The sequence below is a fragment of the Saccopteryx leptura genome, chromosome 2 (genome assembly GCF_036850995.1).
Source record: "Saccopteryx leptura isolate mSacLep1 chromosome 2, mSacLep1_pri_phased_curated, whole genome shotgun sequence".
NCBI classification, from domain to species: domain Eukaryota; kingdom Metazoa; phylum Chordata; class Mammalia; order Chiroptera; family Emballonuridae; genus Saccopteryx; species Saccopteryx leptura.
In genome coordinates, this window is record NC_089504.1 from 284,107,110 (window position 1) to 284,116,341 (window position 9,232).

At 41.7% G+C, this 9,232-nt stretch overlaps 1 protein-coding gene across 1 annotated transcript in view; it reads right to left on the reverse strand.

The window, feature by feature from the left end:
* LOC136390943 (uncharacterized) overlaps positions 1 to 7,580 on the reverse strand; it is an 81,750-nt gene extending 74,170 nt beyond the window's left edge. Inside the window, exon 1 of the mRNA XM_066362106.1 lies at positions 7,310 to 7,580. The gene's annotated coding sequence lies outside the window, so the exon portion shown is untranslated. The remainder of the gene's footprint in view (positions 1 to 7,309) is intronic.
* Positions 7,581 to 9,232: the final 1,652 nt, after the last annotated feature.

Genomic DNA, 9,232 nt, shown 5'->3' on the forward strand with positions numbered 1-9,232 from the left:
AGCAAGATATCCAACGTTAAGAATTTTAAGCCTGACCTGTGGTGGTACAGTGGATAAAGCATCGACTTGGAATGCTGAGGTTCAAAACCCTGGGCTTGTCCAGTCAAGGTATATATGAGAAGCAACTACTATGAGTTGATGCTTTCTACTCCTTCCTCCTTCTCTAAAATCAATATATAAAATCTTAAAAATATTAAAAAAAAGAATTTTAAGCAACCAAGAATAAAGGAATAAAATTAGTCAAAATTATTTTATATTTTTATATTTTATATATATTTGACCTACATTATCTTTAATAATATAAATAACAGGAAAAGAAACTTCTATTACTATACTTACAGAAAAAGAAATGCATATAGGCATGTGTACTGCAAAGTTTCCTAACATTTATTTTCAAGTTTGCAATCAGGTTTAACCAAACAGAAAAATGTTTAAAAATTAAAGATATCAAAAGACTTAAGTTCCCTTTCCCAATTAGAAAGTAATTATAACTTACATACTTTTATTTTCATTTCAGATAGAGGTAACCAACTCAAAGGGTCACTGATTTACTAATTGTTAAAGCAGCCTTGAACTGGTTTCCCTTGCCATAGCAAGATATTTCTAAAACATGGTAGAAGAACTTATTCTGAGGATCTAAAAATTGCACTAATAGCCACCACATGAAATTTTAAAATATATTCATTTAAAGCTCTAACCAATTTCAAATGAATAGTGTTTAGAATTACTCATAGGAAACATGATTAATGAAAACATCATTCACTCTCTACCCTCTCTGTCCCACTCTTGGCCACATTTCAGAAGCAGTTTATTACTCACATCCTGAAGGTACATGTAATAGATATATCATCGTATCAGCAAGTCTTCAACAATATTCTTCAGGAGCTGCATATTGTAAAGATTGTCAAGAGTCCTGCCATCCCCAAAAGCATAGTATAAAACACACAGCATGGAGCATCAGCAGTACAGTTGCTTAAAATGTTCCCTTGCATCCTCAAAACAATATAATAGTAAGCATAATAGGAAAAAAAATCCAAAAGGATAGTAAGATGTCCGTGAAAAATCAGTAAGAATGGTGGGGCTAAGAGACGTATTCAGTGCCCATCCATTTTAAACTCATATTATTATACAGGAAGGCATGCATCCATATCAGCCTATTCTTTTGAAAATGGTTCTTAAATCTCCTTGCACATGTGCCTGCCTGCTAACTGCCAAATTTTTTAACCATCTATAAATTAGCCCTGGACAGGTATCTTAATTGGTTAGACTGTTATCCCGATATGCTAAGGTTGCAGATTTGATACCTGGTCAGGGCACATATAAGAATCAGCCAATGAATGCATAAATAAGTGGAACAACAAATCGATGTCTCTCTCTCTCCTTCTGTCAAATCAATAAAAAAATTAAAAAATAAATAAAAATTAAAATCCATAAATTAAAATCTCACTTTTTTCTATTGTACTTCTCATTTCAAAATGTCAGCATAGTTTGGATGTATAGGAATGAGTCCCATATATCCACAAAACTTACATTTCCACTTTGGAAACTGCAGTTCTTTAATTGGGCCCTGTATAAGGTGACCAAAAGACCAGAGGCATAAAAGATTCTATTCATAGAATCAGAAAAATACTGAATAACAGAGCCAGAAGAAAACTTAGAGATGATTTGGTTCAATCCCTCCATCCTGAATTCAGAGAAGTAGAATGGAAAGTCCTGGGTTACAAACTAGCAACCCCAAACCAGAAACTCTCCAATATACTTTGTAAAAAACATGTAATTATTAAATTAAAATTGGGAAAATCCCTCTTTTTTTTGATCAATACTCTAAATCTTAGTTTTTAAATAATGGAGATAAACTAAGGCAATTATTTAAATGCCATGTCAACACAATATCTTTAACCTGAATATGATGATGATTGTTTCATTATTAATCCCTTATTTTCTTATGTGTCCTTGAGTGAGTCACATAACCTTACTCAAATATAACATAAGAATAGTAATATTACTTATTTGACAGGACTATTATAAAAGAGGGCTAAGCAGATATTATTATTGTTATTATTATTATTATTATTTTGTGACAGAGAGACAAAGAGAGGGACAGATAAGGACAGACAGGAAGGGAGGCGAGACAGACAGGAGAGATGAGAAGCATCAATTCTTCATTGCGGCACCTTAGTTATTCATTGATTGCTTTCTCGTTTGTGCCTTCACGAGAGGGGGTACAGCGGAGTGAGGGAACCCTTGCTCAAGCCAGTGATCTTTGGCTTAAGCCAGCAACTTTGGGCTTCAAGCTAGCAACCTTTTGGGCTCAAGCCAGAGACCATGGGGTCATGTCTATGATCCTACACTTAAGCTAGTGAGCCCCTACTCAAGCTGCATGAGTCTGCACTCAAGCCAGTGACCTTAGGGTTTTGAACCTGGGTCCTCTGCATCCCAGTCCGATGCTCTAACCACTGCACCACCACCTGGTCAGGGCTAAGCAGATATTATTTTAGAGTGTATTAACATGTCCAGGCTTAAAAGAAATAGAGAAAAGTTCCATTTTACACCTTATTTTTATATCTCTGGGAAGGAAAAACAAACAAACAAAAATTCCTTCAATAAAGCTACATGCAAAAGTGGTATTTGTAACCTAGGAATTTTGGGGATGTCCTACACATTGTGTTGATTTTACCTTCAGTAGTACTAGTGGCTTTAACACTTTTATTTATACACAGTATCCACATATTGCACCTTTTAAAAATGTCATCAGTCTTCATTTTTATTCCCCAGAGTTAAGGGTGACCTGGATCATTGCTGTCTGGCTCCCCCGGTTCTGTTAAATCTTCCCCTCAACTAGATTCTTGTTTTATTATTCACTTTGCAACTCTCCACTCAGATTACTCCTCTCTTTGGATTACACTTCCGAGGAGATTCAGAAGCCTCCCCCGCAGGGAGGGTAGGGGTCCAGAAGTGATCAAAGACTTGCAAATGAAGTCATAGTGCTCATAGGAGAAGGCAATGGCCACAGGTTCCAAATGCAGATGGTGGCAAGTTATGTACAATGTGGGCCAACTACTTCTTCACTGCCTAATAATGTTAGGTGCACAGAAGTGACTCTTATTTTGTTCATCAAAAGATTTAATTACACAACCTGTATGGGTTCCCAAGGTACAGGCACCAAACCTATGATTTATGTGTGGGTGGACATGGCTCTCTTCCTTTTAAACTGCTAAATTAACCTAAAAAAATAGGTTGATAACAATGAAGACAACACCTCTAAGTGCTAGGGAAAATGTTGAAACCTGTGATACAAACATTAACACATATCTGCCTCCAAGGAAGTGACTGGCAGCAACCTTACATTCTCTCCAGACCACAAACTGGGGGCGAGGAGTTTGGGAAGGGAAGGTGTTCCTACCTTTTTACTTCAGGAAACCAGTAAGATTTTAATAACTCTACCAAAAGGAGACCCATTAAAGAGATTTCTAAAAACTTTTCCCTTTATAGATATATGTATTTGTTGGGTGACATGGGAAAAATCATTTCATTACTCTATTGTTTTTGGAATTCCAAGATGACAGTGATAATGGTGGCATTTCCTGCAGCTAAACCTTTAGCATGAACTGAAAGAACTATAGACTAAGTAAAATGAGGAGAGCCTCAGGGATTATACGTCTCCTCCAATGCTCGTTAGGGTTTCACAGCACACAGGGCTATAACTAAAGTGAATCAACCAGATTCACTTTATGAATCTCATGAGGTCAGCTCATGAGTGTGAAATTCTTTAATGATACAAGTGTAAAGGGTTAGCAGATATTACTTCTGTTTCTGTTGTATTGTGTAGAGAGATAAGGGTCAGGGAAAAGGAGAGGAAATTTTCTAGTGTCTTTGAAAATGCAAGGGCAAGAAGAACTAGCCACAAAAGGAAAAGAACAGTTAGCTGTATCTAGTTACAAACTTTAGGTCATTTATTTATACAACTTTATGCCCTGCGTTATAGTATCTGCATGCCATCTAATGTATATTATCAGTGTTATAATTATTTTTTTGATAGAGACAGAGAGAGAATCAGACAGTGGGACATATAGGGACAGACAAACAGGAAGGGAGAGAGATGAGAAACATCAACTCTTCACTGTGGCACCTTAGTTCTTCATTGACTGCTTTCTCATATGTGCCTTGACTTGGGGGGGGGCTACAGCAGAACAAGTGACCCCTTGCTCAAGTCAGCAACCTTGGGCTTCAAGCCAGCAACCTTTGGGCTCCAGCCAGCAACCATGGTGTCATGTCTATGATCCCATGCTCAAGCCAGCGACCCCATGCTTAAGCTGGTGAGCCCACACTTAAGCCGGCAACCTTGGGGTTTTGAACCTGGATCCTCTGTATCCCAGTCTGACACTCCATCCACTGCACCACTACCTGGTCAGGCTATCAGTGTTATTATAATTTGTTTAACTGTCTAGTTAATATTGATTATACCAAGATAGCAAGCTCCCTAAGAACAGGGCACATTGGCTTTAATCTAATCTTTCCTACGTCCTCATGCCCAGTAAAATGCTTAGTGCATAGTAAATGCCCCTAAGAAAGGAGTTGAATAAACAAATGAATATATGAATTAATCCATGAAAATTCATGCTGTGATGCATATGTGCCATGTATGCGTGTTGTGCCATGAGCAGGGCTGAGTGTGCTGCTATAATCTAGCATAGCAAGCAGAACTCCAAAAGGTTGTCAATCTTTGGGTGAACCAAGTGCTAGGTGTGCAAGATCAAGTGTAGAGGCCAGGGAAAGGGTAGCTAGCATAAGGACCCTCAGAATACTCTGAACCCTGTGGTGTTCAGCTTTACTGAGCCCCTTGAGATCATTGCTGAACTTTCCTGGGCTTTAGTCACTTATTTACTGATTTACTTGAGAGAGAGAGAGACGTACAGACCGATGGCAAAGAGATGAGAAGCATCAAGTCATAGTTGTAGCACCTTGGTTATTCATTGATTGCTTTCTCATATATGCCTTGATGAGGGGGAGCTACAGCAGAGTGAGTTACCCCTTGCTTAAGCCAACAACCTTGAGCTCAAGCCAGTAACCTTGGGCTTCAAGCTAGCAACATTCGGGCTCAAGCCAGAAACCATGGGGTCATGTCTATGACCCCATACTCAAGCCAACAACCTTGTGCTCAAGCTGGTGAGCCTACGCTCAAGCCAGCAACCTAAGGATTTCGAACCCAGGTCCTCAGCATCCCAGGCTGATGCTCTATTCACTCTGCCACCTCCCTGGTCAGGCTTGGTCCTCATTAAAAATTCCATGAATCACCTTTCTTTTCCCTTGCAGTTCTGAAATTTGAACATTTTTGGAAGATTTCTGCACCCTGAAATCTTGCCAGAGATAAACCATGGTATGATCTTCTGCTTACAAAGTAGAAAACAATTAAGTTTTAAAATATGAAGTTCAGTTCTTTCAAATAAAACATTATATGGAGGTCAGAGGGGGAGAAGGGCTTCTTGCCAGATCCAGACCAATTAATATCTTGCCTTCATCCTTCCTCAAATCCAGAAAAGTCAGGTTGTCCAGGCCTCTACAGGAAGGATGTAAATATAAATATTTTCGACCGGAACTGGCTCTTTGCTTCAATCTCTAGCTATCACAGGGAATCAGTCTGATTTGTAGTTAGAATGGAAGGAGACATGATCTCCAGACTTTTACAGGTTTTTCTGGACAATTAGTAGAGTCACAGAAAATCCAGAATTAGGTAAGAAAACAAAATTCCCTGAGAGAATTCAAAGAGAGCTACAACTGGGAGCCTGGAAGCAGCCACTGTGAGATAACAGGAGAAAGAAAAGCCACAATTTAAGAAAATAAGCATACATTTTTTTTCTTCAAAAAAATTTTAAAATTGAGTATCACGCACTGATTTTAGACCTCTGCTCCCATCATTCAAGATGTCACTTTAAAAAGCGAAAGGTTTTTATCCACAAAACCGCCAGAGAGTAAACAGCCTTCACATTTTCACCTTCTTACACACAGTAAGATACATACTCTCTGATAAACAGCAATTGTAAATAAATCTCATTTTAACTGTAAAAGCTACAATAAAAAATGTTAACCTCCAAGGCAGAGTTTACAGATGTGTCTACATGCCCTGCCAATGCCAGGAAACACAGGTCTTGGATAAACTACTAGAACAGGAGGCACATTTTCTCTCCCAAGCATCTCAGTTGACCTTCTTTTTAAAAAAATATGTACAAGGGAGGAGGAAAGGGGAAAACCCGACCCCTCCCACCCCATTCTCTGAACAAATCGGCCAATAGATCTAACAAAAAGACACAAGAGAAAAGGACAGAAGCCAACAGGTGGAAAAAGGCTTTTTGTTTTCTTAGAAATGCTCCAACACTTGATCTGTGTCCCTGATCTATTTGTCTCAGGGTGTCTTTAATGATGGTTTTATTATCATGATGGTGATGATCAAGAATAATGATAACCCCTCTGCCTTTATGATGTCCAACACTTCTAGCTGGAAGATTTCTCTTCTCGTTTTAGACAGAATGATCTGTCCTCTTTTGCCAAATCCCAGGGAGATAGCCAGCATCTCCAGTAAGCTCTCTGGATTTTACAGATGGAGAAACTAAGGCACGGGGCACCCTTCAGCTCCTTTACTGTATCCACCCCCAGAGAAATCCCCGAGACTGGAAAAGTTTCTGGATTGTCTTGTGGCAGAGTTCTCTTGCTCTCTTTTCTTGCCTGCTATGCCGCTCTGCCGCTCTGCCTCGGTGAATCTGGGCTCGGGATGAGATTTGGGGTACCTCCCCTTTACAATGGGGCACGCCGGAGCAGTGTGTGGGAAGTCCATACACACGCAAACACGCACAGACCCACGGGCACACTCGCACACACAAAGCTCCATGCATCCTCCGCCGGCACTCAGCACAGCCCCGGGTGGCCCTTGCTCAGCCTGAGGACGCACAACTCCAGCTCGCAAGGCCTTGGGCTCTCGTTGGGGCTGATCTGAACGAGGGCTCTGCCCTCCTCTTCCTCCCTCTCAGGCTTCTCTTCTTTTTTCCCCTCACACCCTCCACTCTCCTACCATCCTCCCACTCCTCTTCATCCACCCCTTTTCCTTCTCCAACCCAGAGGCACAGATCGTGTTACTGGGGTTCCCTAGAAAGAGGGGCCACCCCCAGCCCAGAGCGCCTTGCAAGACTTCCAGGGGCAAGGCAGGAGCTCCCATCGCAGGACCCCAGGGCTCCTGAGCAGCGCAGGAATGAGACCCCCACTTCCAGGCATGGGCAGACAACCCTGCCACAGAAGAAGGAATTGTTAGGGCTCTTACCTTTTTTATGAGGAGAAATTCTGGAGAATCATTTCAGAAACTGAGGGGGGAAAGTGAATGAAGACAAAAAAGACCCTTTTCCTGCAATCCTTGGCCTTCTGGTATCAAGACACTAGGACAACATCAAAGCAACTTAGGGGGAACACTTTAGGGGCCTATTGTCTGCTCTGGTCTGATCTGTTTTTCTTTTGACTCCCCCTCTTGCTGCGGTGACACTTGGTACGGCCCAGGCATTCATGCCAAGTAGCTTTCACACATGGAAGCTTGTCTCAAGCAATTGCTGACAAGCCACAAACAAGACATTCTCCCTCCTTTCTCTGAGCCCCCCCCCCCCACTCCTCTCCTCTCCACCTTTTCCTCCTCCTCCTCGCCCCCCCACCCCCACCCCTGTCTCCCCTCCTCCTTTCTTCTGAATGCAAAGTAAAACTCTCCAGTGACCGGCAGGCTCACAGGCTTGGCCTAGCTGTATGTGCCGTTTCTCTCTCCGCCCCCCCGCCCCCCCTCACACACACACACACACACACACACACACACACACACACACACACGCAGTTAAGCTAGTTGCAGACTGCACTGGTGGAGTTATGAGACAGTGAAAAGCCCAAGCTGAGTTGGGAGCAGGAAAGCAGAGGCAGAGGGAGAGCGGGAGAGCCACCTCCTGGGTCCTGGTAAAATGGCAGAAGAGAGGTGAGCCCTTTGGAGAAACAGCGGTGGCCACACATATGTGCTCACATACACACACTGGGAGGCAGTCTAAGCTCCACGAAGAGCAGAAAATGACTCCACAAAGGAAAAAGCAATGTCCCATCAGCTTGAGATTGGGGGGTGAGAGGGTGGGGAGATAAGAGAGTGGGCGGACCCAGTACCGGGGTTGCTGCTGAATGTTTAGGTGGTTTTCTTCATTATAGTAAGGAAAAATGTGTTCCCCAAGGATCTAGCCTTTCTTCACTGCATAGCTGAGCAAAGACCTGAACTACTAGTTAAAATAAATCTATTTCATGTGTAAATGTGTGAGTAAACTTATTTTTAAAGTGGATCTTTAAATTTTTTTAAAAGCAGAAATCCTAGAGAGCAAGGAGAGTAGTAACAAGTAGTGTAAACTCTGAGAGCTGTGAAGTGTAATGCTAAAGTTACTGATTGCCAGGCTGCTGGAATTTATGGAGGGTGGGCATTGCGAGTTGAAGGGGGGAGGGGGAGTTTCTGTGAACTGTTTTCTAGGAATGGGGGGGGGTTGGGAATGAAGTAGGATAATGAATACAAGAAGCAAGCAGGAATTTGATTGGTGTAGAGGGAGGAGGAAGGTGGGGGTCTAAAGAGTGGTGGAGAGGAATAAAAAACACTGCATTAAAAAGGAAGAAGAAAAATGGAAGCCCAGAAATTGAAACATGCGTAGTAAATGAGATGGCAGAGGAAGGTATAAAATGTGAGCAAAAAGCAACACAAAGGATGTGCACATTTGCAGATGGCATGAAATTAGGAGGGCCAGTTAAGATCAAGATGAACGACAGCATGATTATGTGACATTCATAATTTTAGCATGTTGTCGAATCACAGAACTGACAAGGTCTCCTGCCCAGACCAGGATGGTTACCCCTTTAGGGGCAGGATCTGAATGGAAGCTCAGCAACTAATTGGAGCTAAACCAGTTTTGTATTTTTGCATGAAGGTGGCTTATAATAAATACTTCGGAATCTTTCTCTTCAAAATGCAAATTATGTGAACACACATCACTCATTCCTTGGCAGGGCTGCAACAGGGAATACATTGTGACTTTTTACATTTAATACTAATGAAATGGCTTGTCACTACCTAAAACTCACCACATCCAAGAAACATCCTTGTTCCTGCTTCTTTTTCTCCTTAGTGTGCTTCTTCATCATGGCTGATCCCTAGAACTGTGTGTCCTGATGATTCCCATTCATG